The sequence below is a fragment of the Palaemon carinicauda genome, chromosome 42 (genome assembly GCF_036898095.1).
Source record: "Palaemon carinicauda isolate YSFRI2023 chromosome 42, ASM3689809v2, whole genome shotgun sequence".
In the NCBI taxonomy this organism is placed as follows: Eukaryota; Metazoa; Arthropoda; class Malacostraca; order Decapoda; family Palaemonidae; genus Palaemon; species Palaemon carinicauda.
In genome coordinates, this window is record NC_090766.1 from 45,868,145 (window position 1) to 45,886,638 (window position 18,494).

At 43.5% G+C, this 18,494-nt stretch overlaps 1 pseudogene; it reads left to right on the forward strand.

Annotated features, from left to right (window-relative positions):
* Positions 1-5,537: 5,537 nt before the first annotated feature.
* The window catches only part of LOC137632795 (palmitoyltransferase ZDHHC3-like), a 74,945-nt pseudogene continuing 61,988 nt past the window's right edge, over positions 5,538-18,494 (forward strand).

Sequence of the window (18,494 nt, forward strand, 5' to 3'; positions counted from 1 at the left end):
TCTGTGGAGTGTCCCTTTGACCTTTAGCTGTACTCCATTTTTGCCTTATGTTATACCTTTGTTCCTTGTTTCCTTCTTCAATCTTGTCCGACCTCTTCACTTCTACTAAGCCTGGCTTTGATAGACCGAATTCATAAAGCTAATCCAAAGGTTAAGGAACCATTGCTGTCCACATGAACTAAATTCATATGTAAGACTCCAAATACTGCACTACTGTATGCTTAGGTAAAAGCTGTGGTCATTACTTCTTACTGTCCAATTATTATTATAATGAAGAAGATTGAGTGTATAGATCTTATTAAGACATGTACTCTGAAGACCTCAAATGTGATGGTTATTGGCTTGGAAGGACTGCAGCAACCATTTGTAACTTCTACATTGACTAAGTTGCACTTACAATGATCTCTAAGCTTTGCTCGACGTACTTTGTTTCAGGTGACGTCAGAAGCGTAGAAGCTGCGAGCAAAGTTTGGTGTAGTTTTTATTCATATTACTGAAATAACGAGAGTTGTGCTCGTTGATGGTTAAAGACTGGGGAGATGTTATTACTTGACGTACGAAGTTATGTTTCTCACCAATGCCAATGATATATAATTTTTTTTATCTTCTACTTTAAAGTTTAAACAGGTCCATGTTTTATTGGTCCTGTGAGGCAGCTTTAATCTTGATAGTCGTATGAAAAAAAAAAAAACTTTCAGCCTTTAGGATGTAAGGGCCGATGCTTATTAAGATCGTGACGCAGTTTTTTACGGGCTGCCAATGCAAGAACCCGTGTTTCAACTTTATGTTGGCGCAATCTACAATGAATGATGGGTTTCAGCAATTTCTAAACTAACGGGCAATAATGTTATTGAAGATGTTGAGAAGTGAAAATTAGCTCTTTCCCGCAGATAACACACGTGACAGGCGCGAGAAATGCGGCAAATAAGCTAGTCAAAGAAATTTCTTTTTTTAGGCGCTCATAAAAATCCTTGTTGTGATGTGTATTAAAGTTCTGTATAATTATATCCTGTTTGGTGATTGTAGGTTCCAGTTTCGAGATAACATTGTTAAACGTATTTGGATCTATTCTCATATAACTTCTGAAAGCTAGTTCTGATTCACTATATAACTCCATTAGTATTATAACAAACACGACAACCCAAATTTTGTCTCCTTTGCAAACACTTTAGGCAAAATTTTCTTCCTTGTATTTCTAGCACAGCAAAAACAATACACAAAAGAAATTTCTTTTTTTTTGTTTACAAATGTTAATTTTCTTGTTACCATGACAACAATCACTCTTGCTGCCACTAGGCTCTCGCTGATCAACTGTCATCGTTCGGATGCAAGCTTAGAGACCCCTTCCGAACTTTATTCAATAAGAAGCAAAGTTCGCTGAACAACGTTCGGTTGTGTGGACGGAGCCTAATGTTTCAAGGTGTAGAAACCATAGTCCAGTTAAGACCTTTTGCTTTTTTTTTGTATGAAGTGTGATAATTTACAGTATTTTATACTTATTTTTGTCCTTAGTATTAGCTTTCTATTTGAAGTTTATATTACTTAATGCTTATGTAGTCTCAATTTAAGCAAAAATTTGCATATGAATGAAAAGGGAAAAGTAGTTCTAAAATGGCCATGTGTCTGCTGTTGAAAAGGTGTCAAGGTGATCTGGCAAAGTGTTCTGAATGTAAAGAGTGGTGTCAAAAGAAATGCCTAGTATTGCTACCCATAGTCTAAGATGATTGTTGCCCAAATTAGGAAGGGAAACAGGCAACCCTGTTGCAGTAGAAGAGGAAATTTTCAATAAGGTAAAACATTGGTGTTACAATGTGTATACACCACATTATGAAGAGTCATGGCATTATGAGGTTAACAGTATAAAAAATTATAATTTTTCTTATCTGCAATCAGGTTATGATAAGAAATGTCTACTGGTAAAATGAAAGCATTCCATTAGTGGAGAGAGCTAATATTTATGAGTTTATATCTTAAACAAGACAACTGTATGTAATGGAGAGTCACTTGGTAAGAAAATTACAGAATTGAGAGAGATTTGACCATGAGTGCAAGGAATCATCTTTTAGGGAGTAGTGTCAGTGCACCACCTGCAATATACAATTTACTGGGGTGTTCGCACTGTTCCTTCAGTCCCTGTTGCAACTACTTTGCCTCAGTTCCACTTATTTTCTTCTAACCTATCCAACCTCTCAGCTTTTATTCCACAGTGCATCTGCAAGGTCTCCTGGGTATCTTCTGGCTACAGTCCCGGTCATTAAGGCCCAAATACTTAAATGTAATACAATGGTGAAAATATTGTGCCGTACAATAGACTGAAAAAATACATACAGTATCTCAAAGATTTGGAGGATTTGAACATGTAAGGAGCACTTAGAGCAGGATTTGATAAAAAGTAGCAGGAAGATTTCTAGAAAGCACCGTGGGAAATGAGAAAAGTGATATATTATGAGATGACTCAAAACTGATGAGAGTTCTGGCAGAAACTACACTTGTTTTAGGAGAGGGAAGAGAACTCTTAAGACCCTGTACAGGCAAAATTTCTTTAACAATTCAATGCTTGACCACCTGAATCTGTTAACCACTTCCCTGTTCATATTATCTAAACTACAAGTTAAAATTCCTTTTTAACACTGAATTTCAGTTTCCCCTGCTTTCAATCAGAGTGATTTTAGCAAGAGCTGTCATAAGCCATCACGAATAATGCAACTTTACATTGATGTTCCTTCTCTTATTGTCTTTATGCATTTTTCTTCATACATAGGCAGTATCAATGTTGATAGTACTGTATCTCTTAAAGGACTCCATGACCCAAGTGCTGGATGATATGGATTAGATTAAATAAAATTCAGTCATTATATTTGGTGCTTCAATAATAGCATTATTATTCCTTCCATATTCTTGAAATTTCTCACCAATTATATAGATTTGTACCTACGTGCTCAGCCAGGCCAATATATAAAATTATCACAAGTAAACATAAGGAAGAATTTTAATGGTGTGTAGAGAAAATCAAAAGGAAAATAATTTGGAAAATTCATAATCAATGCAAAAAAAAATAGAAAATAAAAAAAATAAGAAATTAATAATCAATGCAAACAATACAGAAACTAAACTTTCTTTTCATTTGGAACATATTAGTATAAATAAAAAAGATAATTTAAATGAATGAAAATTGAACTCAAATCTTTATTCTTTAATTATATTTTTCTGATTTAGTTTTTTTTTCAATAGTTTTGTGTTTTTAGCACCTGCTTATAAAATTCTTTACATTGAAAATTAAGGTTCATTTTACAGAAGCCACATCCAACATCAGTTCACTGGACATTTATTAGTGAGAATACACACTCAAAACTAACAGTGAATTTTAATGCTTAAATAAGTACTGGGATAAAATTAATCTCTGCGAATATTGTGTTTGAAATTCCATTATCTGAAGGATAGAACACCATTTTCAAGGCATAGCTGTTTAACATTTTTTTTAATGATTGACCACTAACAAAAAAGCATGCTGTCATTAATTTTTATACTTGATTTTTAACACTGGGCAAGGCGATTGTACTTGTTACCATGCTATGTAATTACATCCATGAAAAGCCATAAAACTTTTTAAAGATAAAACCCATTTCTTAAGATACTCATGGCAAGTGACTTAGTAGTTATTCTCTGCAAGTTGGAATTTCTTCTGAGATGTGACATCATTCTTGATAAGACAACCCTCAACATTAATAGGAATATACTTTTCACCCATTCTTTCAAACAACTGCCTGCTCTTTTAAGCACCTTAGATCTAAATTAGTCCTGTTTTCTCTATTCATTATCCTGTTGGAAAGAACATACCCAACACTGAATGAAATATAAGCAAGCTTTGCTCATGGGATTAAAAAATTTCTAAAAGAAACGTTGCCACTTACTCTTCAGGAGCAAACAAAGAAAGATTTAAATGCTTCAAATAGTATTCAGATGCTCTCAACTGCTCCCATCAGAAAGCCAACAAGTTTTAGTATATGCGATAGCTTAGGCATAAGCCGCATAATGAACGCCAACAAACTCACAGAAATGTTTCACCTGTTTCAACAATATAAATACTGTAATATGAAAAAAAATAAAAAAACTTAACAACCATTGCTGCAACAACACCAGAGCACTTTAGCCGAGATATGAGCAGCATTGTGCAGAATATGGTCTGAACATACAATGCCTTCCATAATTCATTCATGCTTTCCTTGCATTTTGAGAAGACTTCATTTGTGCCGCAATAGGTTTAAAGGACGCTCACGAATGGCAGAGGCAAGGAACAGTGACATTGCCCTAGCAATCAGGACAATGCCCTTGAGACTGACCATATATTATATGATCAGCGCCCAAGCCTCCTCTCCACCCAAGCTAGGACCAGGGAGGGCCAGACAGTGGCTGCTGATGGCTCAACAGATAGATCTATAGACTTCCCCAAACCCCCCCAACCTTAGCTCACAAGGATGGTAAGGTTGCAGAGACTAATGTCACTAACAAGTCAGAGCGGGACTCGAACTGCCGTCTGGCAAACACCAGAGTGACCAGACGTTACCAATCATAAACATCCACCAAAAATAATATTAGTGATATCTCCACCAAAACCTGCCTATTTAGAATATATTTTCACCAGGAGAATCTGAGAAAAGACTAAGAATTATAGGCTAATTACAGTAAGTGCAAAGTTTCAACTGAGAACCCTTATAAGGTATTAAAAATATGTTATTATGATGAGCTAAAATCCAAACAGTAAGAGTGTTTTAGAAAAGTCAATGCATGACAGGGCACAAAATAATCAAATCTGGAACATGTCCCGGAATACGGTACAATTGGTAACCTTATCTATCTATCTATCTATCTATCTATCTATCTATATATATATATATATATATATATATATATATATATATATATATATATATATATATATATATATATATATATATATTAGTGTATGCAATGTCAAAAATGCCAGCTAAATATTTAGATATGCTTGCACTAGCATCTCCCTCGCAACAGGGTATGACTATTCCTACCTTACCCAAGGGACAGGAAAGCTGCACGTGGCCATATATATATATATATATATATATATATATATATATATATATATATATATATATATATATATATATATATATATATATATATATATATATATATATATATATACAGTGCATGTTGGTTTATGCATTTCCACCCTTGACAACTATAAACTTTTTATGTAATAAATCAATTTGAAAAACTCTTTTCACCAATAGTGCTATCATTATTTAATTATTTTTAAAAAAAATCAAGTCTTGAGAGGAACTCCGTCATGATACAGGTACGTAATTGGGTGTGACGTCATAAAGAAACCCAACCCACCATGAAGTAGAAAGTTAATGAAGAAATAATAAAATAGTTCATATAATTATTCTTAATTTTTTTAGTTATATAAAATATCTACATCCAGTTATATCAAAATAAAAGCTTATTGGTGATGATATTTTGTCTGCCACGGTTTGTTGATATATACATCATTGCTCCCTATAATCGACATGTCAGGAAGATGTCAACATGCCCGTATTTAGGGGAGATCCTTGTGGCATTACTTGCCTTATTCTTACATATACGGCAATATTTTATGCAGATTATGTTATCATACAATGGGTCGTTCTACAAACTATGTTTGCCAGGTAAGTGTTGTGACTTAGTGTGTAAAATCACTGTAAAATGACGGAGGTTTGTTAACCCACAGAGAGTTTGGTTCGTCCAATGCCACCGTGGGACTAAGTCAAATATTATTAAGCTACAAGTGACTCCTTTATCATAATTATAGGTAAGTTTATGATAGTTACATCCCACGCCTAATACATGAACCACGTAATTATTTTTTCAGCTAACTGTTATTGTGGGTGTAAACTAGTCGTTTGTTTTCTACCCCTATTTAAAAACAAAAAAAGAATGTATTACCTACCATGCACTAATGCCAGGTGCATATAAGCAACATTAAAGCTATATAAAAAAACATGGTTCATACCTAGGTTAAAGGTTAAAGGTGTCTGGTTTCAGTTCCAGTTCCATCAGAATAGATGCTCACCAGAACGTCAGCCGGGCAAGCCCAACCCCCCACTGTGGTGCCCTACCACAGCAGTAGCCTCCCCAGTAAACAGCTTAAACTCACGGCCTTGGGCGGGGATCGATCTCTCGCCACGCGAATGCGAGGCAAACACGTTACCATTGTACTAGCCAGGAGGCTAGTGATGGGAAACTTCTGGTTCTTTATCATTTGTAGTTGGTTGGGACGGACCTAGTCAGTAATTAAAATGGGGGTAAATATTGGAGCCTTTGTATATCAGCGGCCAGTTCCTCACGCGTTCTTTAAGAATGGACATCAAATAACCTAAACTTTACCCACCCTAACCTAACATACAAGCAGTGTCCTTACCTATTTACCTAACGAGAGGACCAACGCCCCCTGCGGTCCCTCCTTACACTGCCGTATGCAAAGTTAGACATAATAATACATACAGGTGGCCGCTATCATACACACACCCCTAAGGAGCCTTTGTATATCAGCGGCCAGTTCCTCACACGTTCCTTAAGAATGGAAATCAACTAACCTAATTTTAGACATTTTAAAATTGAAAAAGTTGTGGCTGAAATACCACACCACCTAACTTGAGGTTTCCTACCTAACCTAACCTAAGAGCTCTATCCTTACCTGGTTACCTATCGTATCGATTTTGTTATAGAACAACATAGGGGTTAAATGTAGAAATACTCCTATTTTCTTTGAAAATGGCCTTTATTTCCGTCTCAAATAAATAGTAATAATATATACTGTAATATATCTTGCGGTAATGTGGGCCACCCTGTGGGAACTGGGGTTTTTTAAATTTACTGGCAAATCAATGAATATTTGTAAAACTAACCTTTTCCTCCCTATACATTTTTCTCGGGGAAGCATAATAAATCCACAAAAAACTGCACAAAATATGGGGATCCTTTCCCCTGAAATATTTATTTAACTTTTGTTTAGCCTACATTTTACAAGTCGGACGTATTCGCTTCTGTTTGTATGTTTTTGCATAGCTTGTTGCGCGGTAATGACTATACTTTTTGCGCACAAGCCATCCTTCCACTTTCTTTCTACCAGTGGAATTACTCGTTCATTCATTTGTAAGTAGCTCCTCCTCCGTCTTTCCCTTACTATATGACAAAGTTTACCATATTTGGGCATGTATGTATGCTTGAGTGTGACGTAGGCAGTTCTGTGACACACCCCGTTTTCCTAGGACAACTCTTTGGTTCCTTTGTAGCTGTGTTACGTGTTGGGTGTGCATTATGGAGCCCAATGTAACAAAGTGTGGTGCCATTATGGCTACTTCGATGTTATAGCCAAGTTTCACAGTGAGTATCACGGTATGCCTGGTGTAGTGAATAATGTTTTGAAAGCTCATTGTGTTATCCCTGAAAGGTTAAAGTGTTCCAAGTGCAATTCTGGTAAGGGTTTATTTGTGATATGCTTTTTCATAATGTAAGGATTTGTGATTTATTTTTAGTCTGTGACCTGGGAAGAGGGGGTCCTGGGGCTTGCGCCCCTCCCAGCTAAGTCTGTGATCGGTGGAACCATTAGGTTAGGTTAGGTGGGTGTATTAGGTTCTCTGGCCTTTTACAAATCTCAAAAATGTTAAATAATCCCGTTTTGTCCTGTTTTCCCACAACCAAAGTCCCAGGTTTCCATCTGTGCCCGTCAGGAAAGGGATGGGTCCATAACGGTAGAATGGCTTATTTGCAGTGGAAATAAAGGTCAAATTCATTGAAAGCACTCTATTTACTGTAGGCAAACCTGTTTTTCGTATTATAAATGTTGTCCCGTGTTGTTTTATAATACCACCCTATCTGCCTTATCCTTAGCTTATCCTAATATCAAGTCTCAATCCTGTGTTTGCTTCCTAAATGGCTTCCCTCCTGGCAAGGTAACATTGAATCATAGTATTTAAAAAATCGTTAAACTAGTGTCATAACATCGTTTGTTCCCATACTAACAAACCTTCTGTTATTTATGTGGATTATCTTTCAGCTGAGCAGGCAGGTAGCCATTAGACTTTAATTGAGAAGTGGCACCCCTGCCTAACTGCTTGAGCGGGTAGGCTGGGTGTGGCGGGGTGATACCCAGCTTCCTATCTATATATAATATCAAAGGAGTGAGAGACGTCACTTTTTCTTTTGGCTCTCCTCCTGACTGTCATTGGACTTATTCAATTTTGCTTTTTCTTTTCAAGTGTGTGTGTCTTCTCTCTTCTCTTGTGATCGCCTTCATCCTGCGAACCTGTCCAAGGCGCGAGGGTGCCGCGTGCAGGACCTTTATGTCGTCATTTGAGACCGCCCCGCTCTCTTTGTGTCCTACTTGCCGAGGGCATCGATGCAAGCAGGGTTCACCCTGTGCAGAGGTTAGGGAGTGGTCTGCCTTCCAATGGGAAAAATTTGGGTGGTGTAGGAAGAAGACGAAGAATCACGACTGTTCTCCCTGAGGGAGAGCAAATCGCGTTTTTCTTCTCGCACCCCCAAATCTCTCAAAAGCTCCTTCTCGCTCACGCTCTTCCGAGGGATGATTGAGTAGGAGCACAGATCGATTAACTCCTTGGTAACCCCAGGGTATTGGTGGGGTTGTTGCTTCCCCTAGAGGAGCAACTTCTCCTCTAGCCACTGGCGAGCCATTCTCCCTTTCAGATCTGCTGCAGGTGTGGTTGTCCTTAGGGATTTTGATACCCCTTCAAAGGAGGAGCTGCTGTGCTTTCTTCAGCGTGGTGCCAGGAAGGACCCTTCTCCAGAGCTGTCGGCATCTCATGCTCTGGAACTATGCGAGGTCCATCTTTCACCTTCTCCTGGCCCTTCCATGCGTGGACGAGGTGATCGCTCGTGTTTGCCTCTCCAACGGCCCCCTGCTGATAACGAACCCTCTCTCCATCCTGGGACCCCTTCGTCCCCTAATCTTCAACCCTTTGTTTCTCCCCACAGGAATCAGCAGGTTGCAGGTGTAGATCTTCCGGGGACCAGTGCGCTTATCATCAGCATCGTGAAAGGACGAGCATCACCATCGCCTTGCCCTTCTGGACTCTCTTTCCCTGATCGCTGTTCCCGACGATCAGAAGATCTTATGGATTGTAGGTCATCACGATCCGAGTCCTCTTCTTCTAAAAGGCGCTCACGCTCTAGAGCCTCGCGTTCACAAGACTGCAGGTTTCAACGCTCTCCTCGGAGGTGTTCCTCAGGAGGACGAGTCTCACGATTGCATTTTACACAATCACGAGCAAACTCTAGACCTAGATCCAGACGCTCGTGCTTCTAGATCTCTGCAAACTAGATCACGAGAACGGTGCTCACGCTCGCAAGGACGACGCTTCGGTTCACGTGGGCGGCGTTGACGTTTACAAGGGTACCGTTCACAAGAACAACGTTCTCGATCGTGAGGCCGACGCTCGCTTTCGCGATCTAGGTATTTGTGACGTTCACTCCGTTCTCGAACAAGAGCTAGATGCTCTCGTTCAGAAACATCTCGTTCACTATCACAAACCGCGAGTTCGCGATCAAGGTCTAGACGTTCCTCGTTTAAAGGTAGAGGTAGGTGTACGCGCAGTCCATCTGCACATAGCCCCTCAATCAGACCTTCCAAACGACCTAGGGCCGGACCTAAAGATGAGAATGTCCATTCCTCTAACAGGTGTCCAGCTAAACCTCCAGTGCCTTTCACTGCCTGGGGAGTTCTAGCAAAGCGTTCGTCTATGCTACGCTTGGAAACGCTTCCCGCTGTGACGCGTTCTCCAACTAGAAGGCCTCCTCTGCTGACTTCGTCGGACGTAAGTGCTTCTCTGGGGCAGCAGGAAGGCGTTAGACCTTTCTCTTCCTTTGTGGCTCCTAGTGCTCCTGTTGTGAGCACTTATGCTTAGGAATTGCGTCAGTTGACGTGTAAAACTCGCAATTTTGCGCGTGAATCGCGATTTCATGAGTAAATTGGTGATTTACGCAAGCAATTCATGAGCAGATGTGTCTGAACCATGAGCAAGTGCAGTACCAACACCTTCGCCTCGACTTTCTGCGTCTTCCACCTTCAACGGAAGACCGACACCCTTTCTAGAAGGGTTCAAGGAGACCCCTAATAGGTTCGCGAACATGCCTATTAGACTGCACCTTCCTTCACGCCCGAAGGAACCTGTTCCTTGGCCTCAGATGTTATCACCTCTATCGACTGGAGTTCCTTCTAGAGTTTCACCCAAAGGACACTCTTAGGGAATTCCAGGGTTTGCATAGAGGTTCAGAGCTTCCTTCATGGGTGAATACGTTCATCTCCACCCTCCTAAAGACTCTGAACGTGGCTCCTACACCATCACAACCTCCGACTGTCCCATTCAAGGCAACCCTTAGGATCCCCCTGGAACCCTCATCGAGTTCGTCAGTTGGGAGTCAGGACACTAGAAGGAAGTCGACGGCAGACAGAGTGCGTAGATCACCTCAACCCCGATCGCGTGCTTAAGGTCCTATTTCTTCTGATCCTTATATGGCCAACTTACCTTTTACGTCAGTAAAGGTAAAGGAGGTCATCACTAAGAAGCAGAAGAGATGGATGAGAGTCGTAACACCACCTCACGCCGACATCATCTGTCTTAGGACGATTAGGGACATAGGCTCTCCCAGGGAAATTGCGATCCATCCCTTCAACCCTTAAGAAATTGGGATATTGCCTTCGGACCAACGTTCTTTCTCTGTACCTCTTCCAGAGGAGGAGCCTTCAGCTCCTAATGTCAAGTCTTTGTCAAGTGCCTCGAAAACCTTGCAGGTTTCCCCTCCTAAGACTGCGGAGGAACTTCCTGTGCGTAGAGAATCGAAGGACACTAAGACGAAAACCAAGAACTCTGCAGCATAGGAAGCTAGAATGGCTGAGGCGCAGAGACGGTCCTCTGTGGCGGGTCCTCCCAGTGATTCTGTTGACGACCCTGACCTACCCCAAGTTCTGGACGTGAGCCTGGAGGTGGACAACCCCTTAGATTCTGAGGACGAGAATCTTCCAGAGGCGGCCAGTCCGAACTATTACTCCAAACAGGAGAAACGTGAGTCGGAGCATACCTTTTGGCAGGTCCGTTGGCTCTCTTGACCTCCATTATGTCTAGTCTACTGGCTCTCATAACAGAGAATCTCCGGATTCTTGTGGGAACCATGTGGGTTTACACAACAAGTTGCCGGAGAGATCCCATCTCCCTCTAAGTAACGATGATGTAGTTCCTTCGGGTTCTCGTCATCTGTCGCATTGTGCGAATCTTTTGGGTTCACGGGACAGATTGCCGTAGGGATCCCATCTCCCTGCAGGCAACAATGATATACTGTAGTTCCTTCGGGTTTTCGTCATGATCCTCGTCGAGTAAAACCTATGTTCTCGTGCGGAGAGATGCTCAGGGATCCCATCTCCTTTCAGGTATCTATGACAAAGATACTTCAGGTTCTTGTCATGATGCTTCCCTACGGTCGCATGACCTGGATCGACAATCCAAGGTAGTTCCTCCCCCAGGTTTTCAAGCTTAGTCTCTTTCTGTGTTGCGTGGCAGAACAACGTCGAGCGACCCAACAGCTTCTTGTGACAGAGCAGCCTCACGTAACGTAGTAATGTCTGACAAGTCTCTTGTGACATCTTTGCGAAACCTGTCTCGTCCCGCTTCAGTGGTCTCCTCGTCCTCGGACGAGATTTCATCTCCCTTTTTGGCTGCAGGAGGTTTTCCTTCCCAGGGTAAACCTCACACCAAGGGAGACTCCCATCAGTCTCTACAGTCTCGAGGGGTTCCATCTGCCCCTTGACAATTGTCGCCCACACAACAAAGCCCAGATCCTCTACCTAAGGGAAGGCCTGTGCCAATGTTGCCTCCAGGTAAGAGGGCCAAGAATCCTCCAGAGGTTTCGAAGGCCAGGGATCCATGCCGTCCTAAGGACCTCCCTCCCAGCACATCGGTAGCCAACGACCCCCCATGGCTGTGGGTATTATCGAACGTAATGCGTCGAGCTGTGACGGTGGTCAATCCCCATTCCTAGTCCTTAGGCGGCATTCGTAGGATTCCTCTGTCGCCTCTCATCTCAGACTCCTCTCCTCTTCCTGATCCTAGAGGGAGCTCAGCGGACTCCGTTCCACTGGATCCCCGCAAGGAGAAACCTATCTCGCCTTGCAAGAGGACCAGAGAAGAGAGTGCTTCTGAACCTTAGGGAAGTCCCCTGCAGTTCAAGTTACTGCATGCCAGACCTAAGGGGAAGAGGAAGAGGATATGTTCACCTCCTCCCAAAGAGGACAGGTCAGTCTCCTATATGGACTCGTTCCGTCTTACTCCAGTTGATGTAGTGCCTAGGGAGGCACGCCTTTCAACACAGTGCGACATGGTTCCTCCTCCTGTGGAGTCCCATCTCCCCACAGAGCAGCAGAAACAGTCAGGCCTACGCTGATGGAGGAACTTCTGCCTCAACACAGAGAGCTGAAGGATTTGTTTACCATCCTCAAATCCTCGGCTAGGCCTCCCTTACCTCAACCTGAAGTGCGAAGGGAGTCCAGTACGTCCAGTGAGATTGCCTCGTCTTCAGTTTTTCCTGATGACGACCTTGTCCCACTTCGGGCTCCTATGGATGAGAGCTCGAAAGTGGATGAGCAAAACTTTGAGGACGACGTTTTGCCAGCTGCTGCTAGCCCTAAAATGAAAGAGAAGGAACGTAAGGAGTCTGAGCACACCTGAAAGGTTCTAGCCTGCATTCACAGCATCAATGGAGTGCCAGGTCCATCGGGAGCCCCACTTGAAGGTAAGGATACGGTCCTTGGCCAATTCTATAGCACTCGGAGACCCCTGAGGGCCAGTGCAGCTCTGCCTTGGTCAAAGGGGCTGAAGCATGCCAAATAGAAGGCGATGTCTCAGGCTACCAGTTCATCTGCCTCTTTGTGTTCTAACAACTTCTCCAGATTCCTCCCGCCTCCTTTTGTGATGCAGAGGAAGTATTATGAGGACCTCAGCCAGCCTCTCCGTATGATGCCCCCCCTGACCACTCTATAGAGGCACTCTCAAAAGGCACGACCTTTGAGAAGTTGACGGGACTGCCAGTTTTGTTTCAGTCTCGGAGATCCTCAATCAAGAAAAAGTCGCCAAGTATGCCATGCAGGCTACTTCATGGCTGGGCTTTTGGTTGGGATCTGTGGGACAACTGGTCCTGTCTGAGGATTGGTCTCGGGAGTCCAATAGGAAGTATATGGAGACTATCCTATTGTCCGGCACTCAAGCTCTCGAGTTCCTTTCTCATCATGTGGTGGTGAACCTTTGGTCCAACACCATATTGAAGAGAAGTGATGCTGTTACAGGAAAATTCAAAAGACAACTCCCTCAGACCAAAGTGGCGAGGCTCAGGAACTCTCCTTTAGAAGGAAGTTCCCTTTTCAATCCTGAGGACATCAAGCGGGTGGCTAAGAAATGGAGAAAGTCCAATTATGACTCTCTGATTCAGAAAGCCGTAACTTATATACCCTACTCAACCTTACCACAGCACAAACCAGGAGCTAAACTGCTGACAAAAAGGGCTAGAGACCCAAAACAGCAGGGTCCTAAGTGTTTAAAGTCCTTTTGAGGCAAAAAGTCATTCCGTGGAGGCAGAGGGAAGAGGGGGGTCTGGCCGTGGCCGACCCCGCTAGGTCGGGCAATCCTCCCATATGACCACGTGTGGGGTCTGGCCGTGGCCGACCCCGCTAGGTCGGGCAATCCTCCCATATGACCACGTGTGGGGGGGTGCCTGCAAAGTCGCTGGCAGAGGTGGCTTCTTCATGGGGCTGAGCCCTGCACTATCGAAGTGATTCGTTCAGGGTATCTTGGGACGCAATACCCTGAACAAATCACTAAACTGACTCTAGTACCACTTCCATCAAACTCTTAATGGAAGGGATCCCCAGAGGAGTTAGCCCTTCGGGCAGAAATCCAGACCCTGCTGCAGAAGGGTGTTCTCCAAGAGGTCCTCAACGGGTCCCCAGGCTTTTACAGTCGACTCTTTCTTGTGAGAAAGGTGTCTGGAGGCTGGAGACCAGTCATCGACCTCTCTGCTCTGAAGAGGTTTGTCGAACAAACCCTGTTCAGGATGGAGACAGCCGACACGGTCAGACAAGCAATAAGACCTCAGGACTTCATGTACACTTTAGACTGTGAAGGATGCATACTTTCAGATCCCAACCCATCCATCTTTTAGGAAGTATCTAAGGTTCATGCTAGACTAGAAGTATTACCAGTTCAAAGTACTCACTTGTGTCCTCGTGGGCTCACATTATCGGCATCCGTCTCCTAAGATATTTGGACGACTGGTTGATTCTTGCAGACTCGGAGGCGACCATTTTTTGCCACCGAGAGGTGTTTCTAAGGTTTTGCCAGGATCTGGGGATCATGGGAAACCTCAAGAAGTCTCATCTGGCTCCGTCTCAGAGGCTGAGGAAAGTAGCACAGCCCTTCCTCAGGCGAGGAGAGCTTCCAGCACAGAGCTGGCTGCACCTGCTCGGTTATCTCTCATTTCTATCCCGTCTAATTCCCAACAGCTCGCCTCAGGATGAGATCCATCCAGTGGCTCCTAAAATCCCAATGGAATCAGTCCACTGATTCCAGGGATCGTCTTGTCCGCATAGAACAAGAGGAATGGATGGACCTCAGATGGTGGCTAGCAGACCTGAACCTCTGTACTGTATAGGGGTTGATCTTTTCGTTCCTCCCCCGGAATTGATGCTCTTTTCAGATGCGTCAAAAGAAGGGTGGGGTGCCCACATGCTGTATCACAACATCTCTGGCTAATGGTCCGAATCCAAAAGGTATCAGCACGTAAATCTCTTAGAGATGAGGGCAGCCTTCTTTGCCCTCCAGCAGTTCCACCAGCACTCCGTGGTATTGATGAGCTACAATACCACAGTACTGTATTTGCTTACCTAAACAAAAATGGCTGTAACTTTTTGCAGCCGCTGTGCCATCTAGTAGTAGAGATATTCAGATGGGCAGAAGACAATTCGGTGACCCTATTGGCTTACTTCATTCTGGGCAACTGGAATGTGCAAGCAGACAGTCTGAGCAGAGTGACTTAGTGGGCTTCGAGTGGTCTTTGAATTATCTAGCAGCCAACAAAGTCCTAACTGTGTTGAGTTCCCTGACTGTGGATCTGTTTGCAACAGCCTTGAACTTCAGGCTTCTGTTGTGCTGCTCCCCAGTCCTGGATCCTCAAGCTCTTTGGCAAGATGCATTCCAAAATCGATGGGTTAATCTGGACGTTTACGCGTTACCCCCATTTTGTCTGATGTGAAAAGTCCTCAACCAGGTTCTAATAAGTGAGAACTTACAAATGACTCTTATAGCTCGGCTATGGCATCATGCAGAATGGTTCCCAGACCTTCTGCAACTCCTTACGGCGATCCCAAAAGAACTCCTTCCTCGACACAATCTACTCAAACAACCATAGGCCAAAATCTATCACAGAGCCGTAGCGCTACAACTTCCCGTCTGGAGACTGTCCAGCATCTTCTCACACACAGAGCCTTTTTGCAACAAGTTGCGAAGAGGATGGCTGGACACCGTAGATGCTCCACAGCATCAGTCTACCAGGCAAAGTGGTCAGTTTTCATTGGTTGGTGTAATGGAAGGGGGTATCTCTCCCCCCTGTGTCACTGTTCCAACTATAGCAGAGTTCCTTGTATACCTTTGGGAAGACGCTTCTCTCGGATTTGGCAGTCAAAGACTACTGCTCAGCCTTGAGTCTTGCCTTTAAACTGAAAGGAGTTGATTTTCCTCGTTGAAACTTAACTTACTCATACGAAGTTATGAGATTACTGTACTTATCCCTAGTTGGAACTTACACCACCTCCTTGGAACGTGGTTTGGGTCCTTCAGTCTCTTAAGGGTCCTCCTTACGAACCATTAAGCCAGGCAACAGATCGCCACCTCACGTGGAAGTCGGTGTTCCTACTCGCTCTGGCCTCGGCCAAGAGAGTTAGCGAAATGCATGGTCTATCTTCTGATGTCTCTCACTCGAGGAGGTGGGGAGAAGTAGTCGTTAGCTACGTCCCTGAATTTATTGCTAAGACTCAAAATCCTGATGTGCTGGACTCCAGGTATGGTCCATTCTGGATAGTCTTCGTTCTGTAACCAAGGATGCAGAGCAACCGCCACTTTGCCCAGTAAGAAGTCTGAAATGTTACCTTAAAAGAACAGTAGCAGATCGCCCCCGTGTATCAGCTCTGTTTGTTAGCATGGGGAAGGTCAAGAGGAGGATCACCATAAATACTATTTCATCCTGGATTTGGAAAGCAATTAACTTCGCCCTAAATGCAGATCCTCCTCTTTCCAAACAACCCAGAGCTCATGACATCAGAGGCATTGCAACATCTCTGGTGTTCTAAAAGTATTACTCTGTGGCGCAGGTACTACAAGCAGGCTTTTGGAAACGTCAAACAACCTTCACTGCCCACTACCTGCAAGACGTGGCCCAGAGGAACATGGATATGTTCTCCATTGGTCCTGTGGTGGCTACACAAAAAGAGGTCTAAACACCTCAGGCTCCTTGCTGGACAAGTAGCGGAGGGTTGATGGTTGAGGTTACACGGGTTAGTCTGGGGTGAATGAGTAGAATGACTGTCACCTTTCTTCCTTTCACCTTCTCCTCCCCTGGGGAAAACAGCACCACGGTCCTCAATACAAGCTGACCTCACCTCTCTCCAGGTAAGACTTATTTTCCCTCTGCATCCTGAGTATAGAAATTATACTTTGTTACGTCCCCAATATCTCTCCAAGGGAGGGTATTGGATAAGTCTAAGAACTCTGGATATGAAATTGAGTTCCTACGTTAAATACAAGCCACATTGCTAGTCACACGACACATCCTTCTGCAGGCCACTAATAGTGCATACACTGTTACAGCACTCTTATTTTAGTGAGGGTAGGGTTCCTACTACATTAGACTACACATCGAGGTAAAGAAAACTCTGGATCAAACCAAGGCCAGTTGGTGAGAACTTCCTCCCTCCTAAGAGTGAGTCACCCCTATATATAGCGAAGGGTTTGTATTTGTGCAGGAACAAATGACAAATTTGTTAAATAATTTTTATTTTCCCTAGCTTACAAACCTGGAGCTATTTATACAAATTGGCTCACCACCCTGTCCCCCAAGAAGTCCTGCCAGAAAACAAAGTGGTTCCTCAGGCCAGGTATGTGATTGAGCGGCCCAACCCCAACCGCTAACTAGTGGTTGCGGCAGTTATCCCTCACTAAAATTATCATGGCTTGTCTTTCAGTTTTGCCAAAAGTAATACCCCTATAAATAGCTCCAGGTTTGTATGCTAGGAAAAATACAAATTATTTAACAAATTTGTCATTTTAGTAGGATAGTTCTTGAAACAGGAAATGAAATCAAAGTGATAATATTAACTTTTAATTTTTCAATATTAATCTTACCCGATGATCATGTAGCTGTCAACTCTGTTGCCCGACAGAAATCTAAGGTCGGGATACACCAGCGATCGCTATACAGGTGGGGGTGTACACAACAGCGCCATCTGTCGAGTAGGTACTCAGGTACTTCTTGTCAACAAGAACTCAATTTTTCCTCTGTCGTGCCACCGGCAAGACCTACTTGGATACACTGTTGTTTCTGGAGTTGTTTTTCACGATTTGGTGATGTATTCGCTCTAGATTTTAGCCTTCGCTATTCAGGAACCTTTATCATTAGCTTATCAAGCTTTTTGATTAGATTATGGATTAATTGTTAATGAACTTTGCTAGATTTTGGAATTCCCCCTTGACTACTTCTACAATTCAAGATGTCTGACCATTCTCAAGTCCCTAAGTACAGGCAGTGTAGTGTTAGGGCTTGTTCTAGGCGTCTTCCGAAGGCCTCCATAGATCCTCACACCGTTTGTTCCAATTGTAGGGGTAAATCCTGTCAATTGGAAGATCGATGTGAGGAATGCGCTGGGCTTTCGGAATTCGATTTTAACGAATTCCTAAAGAATGCACGTAGGCTAGAGAAGGATAGGATCAGGAGGAGTTCTTCTCGCTCTTTTGATTTTTCCTCTCCCCATGCCCCTCAACCTACTCCTTCCCCTGTAGTGGTGACTCCCGACCCTGCTACTAGTGCTCAACCCTCCATGGCGGACATGATGCGTGCCATTCAGGCTCTTGGTGACAGAGTGGAGTCATTAGCTAATGACCGGAATCAACTTTTGGCAGATGACAAAGAGTTGAAAGCGCAAAGTGCAGTGGGAAGTGTAGTGAGTGCAAGTGAAGTGAAAAGTGTCAGTGTCAGTGTTGCGCATGAGGGTACATCTGTTCGTGCCAGTCGTCCTCCCAGTCCGGGACCTCTTGCAAGCTCCCAAGCCCAGGGGAGAAGCAATGTCGAAGGACCAAAGGGTTCGGCAGGCCTTGATCAGCGTACGGATGTACCCTCAGTGGTTGCGGACGTATCTGTCAGAG